We start from the raw sequence: 2,672 nt of genomic DNA on the forward strand, positions 1-2,672 counted from the left end.
ATACAACTGGTACTTAATTTATCGACCCTGAAAGGATGATAAGCAAAATCGACCTCGGCGGAATTTGAACTCAGAACGTAAAGATAGACGAAATACTGCTAAGCATTTCGCCCGACGTGCTAACGTTTCAGCCACCTCGCCGCCAGAATAGTAAAATATTTTAAGTACGAGGTTTATCTTCTCGTCGGCGCAGTGTTACTAACATTTCACTATGTTGTAGTGGTGCTGAGAACTGTTGCACTAGTGAACGAAGGAACTTCGATATCGTCGTTCGATCTACCAGAAAGAGCAACCAAATCTCTCAAATTATCCGCTGCCTACTAGAATGCTTTAAACAGGTTGGTATATAAACTACACGAACAACACATAACACCCCTCCTTTATCTACTTAAACACACAAATATTTTCATCTGTGAGTGTGTATGTATATATGTCATGTATATACGAAATTTTGAATTTAGTTCACGGACCCCCAGTACTACCTTTGCAGACCACCAGGGGTCCGTAGACCACGGGTTGAGAACCACTGTCCTAGATAGACAGATCCACAATGACTAGTCATCACTGGAGATGATCGTGCACGGGTTTAATCAGTCAGCGCTGACCTTGGGCTCATTCCTATCATGATTTGCATCAATGAAATCGTAACGGTTCGTTACTCATCATAAACTAACAACAGACTGGGAGGAAGCTGTCAGCCTGGTTATATTTAACATAACCACTTCGGTGTATTACAAATGTCTCCGTTGAAATCCATCAGAAAGCTTTGAATCTGAAAGTTAGAAATTCAATTTATCTCTTACTTGTTTCAGTCAGACTGCGGCCATGCTGGGGCACCGACTTGAAATATTTTTAGTCGAACGAATCAACCCCAGTGCTGATTTTTTAAAGCCTTGTACTTATCGGTCTCTTTTTCTGAACAACTAAGTTACTGGGACATAAATACGCCGATACTGGTTGCCAAGCGATGGTCGGGGACACGCACAGGTATATATATATATATATAGTCGTTCGTGCTACTAGAAAGGGCAACCAAATCTCTCTCAAATTATCCGCTACCTATTTGAAAAGTAAAGGACTCATTGGAAAATGTAGTCCTAGATCAGTGGTTCCCAAACTTTTCACTACCAAAAACACCTTTTATTTATATACACATATATATATATATATATATATATACGACGGGCTTCTTTCGGTTTCCATCTACCAAATCCACTTATAATGCTATGGTTCGCCCGAGACTATAGTAGACACTTGCCAAAGGAGAAGCAGTGGGACTGAACCCGGAACCATGAGGCTGGGAAGCAAACTTCTTACCATACAGCCACACTTGCAGCTATTCTTAATTTGTTTTTCAGATACACTTTTAATTCATTTCACTATATATAATTTTTAATTCACTTTTTTAAAAATAACGATTTGAATGATATAGAAGGCTGTTATTAACTGCTCATATTTTATCAAAGCATATTTGAATTTTATCTTTTATATAGCTCCAATGCAAGTTATAATTATAGCTTCAGTTTTAGATACTTTATGCTTGAGGTTGAAATTATAATGCAAAGCTTGCAAAATCGATTAAAACTAAAATTATATATATATATATATATATATATGTATAAATATATAAAGATATTATTATCAATAAACAATAATATAAGTGGCTAGCAAGCATAAAACCCAAAATGGTAAATTTATAAATTTATAATTATAAATAAAATTATAATTAAAAGTACGAGGTAGTACCAGCGTTACTAGAAAAATGCGCAAATAAGCCGCAATATCACTGAAAATTTAACATGCTGATGAAATCGAGGAGCGAGTAAAATGTCAACCTACCACCAATTGCGGGAGAAAGATGCAAAGGAATTTGCAGATATACCCATATCACGTGATTTCGAACTCTGAGATGTTACTCTTAGTTCTCATCAGTGGTTCTCGCTGCCTGGAGTTAAATTAATAATCGCGTCTTCATTCTTATTAAAATCGTTGAAAGATTAGCGCCAAATTCAAACGATAGAAGTGTATAATTATACATAAAAAATTATCATTAATAAATAATAATATAAGTGGCTTGCAAGAGTTCGAAATCACGTGATATGAGTTGTCGTCGTGGCACTCCGTCGGTTACGACGACGAGGGTTCCAGTTGATCCGATCAACGGAACAGCCTGCTCGTGAAATTAACGTGCAAGTGGCTGAGCACTCCACAGACACGTGTACCTTTAACGTAGTTCCCGGGGAGATTCAGGGTGACACAGAGTGTGACAAGGCTGGCTCTTTGAATTACAGGCACAACAGAAACAGGAAGAAAGTGTGAGAACAGTTGTGGTGAAAGAGTACAGCAGGGATCTCCACCACCCCCTGCCGATGGGAATCGAAACCACGATCCTACGACTGCAAGTCTGCTGCCCTAACCACTGGGCCATTGCGCCTCCCCACGTGATATGAGTATATCTGCAAATTCATTTGCGTCTTTCCCTTGCGATTTGTAGTTTGCCTTTTATTCGTTCCTAGATCTTGTCTGCATGACAAATTTTCAATGCTATTTGAGTATTTTTCGATTCTTTTTTTTTTTTCTAGTAACTGTGGTACTAACTCATTTTTATGCTGGCTAGCCACTTTATATTATTATTATTATTTATTAATAATAATATTTTTTACGTATAATTA

General features: G+C 37.5%; 1 protein-coding gene across 5 annotated transcripts in view; it reads right to left on the bottom strand.

Moving 5' to 3' along the window:
• The window catches only part of LOC106876232 (glycoprotein 3-alpha-L-fucosyltransferase A), a 561,369-nt gene that overhangs the window by 5,538 nt on the left and 553,159 nt on the right, over positions 1–2,672 (bottom strand). The window lies entirely within an intron of this gene.

The sequence above is a fragment of the Octopus bimaculoides genome, chromosome 5, assembly GCF_001194135.2.
Source record: "Octopus bimaculoides isolate UCB-OBI-ISO-001 chromosome 5, ASM119413v2, whole genome shotgun sequence".
In the NCBI taxonomy this organism is placed as follows: domain Eukaryota; kingdom Metazoa; phylum Mollusca; class Cephalopoda; order Octopoda; family Octopodidae; genus Octopus; species Octopus bimaculoides.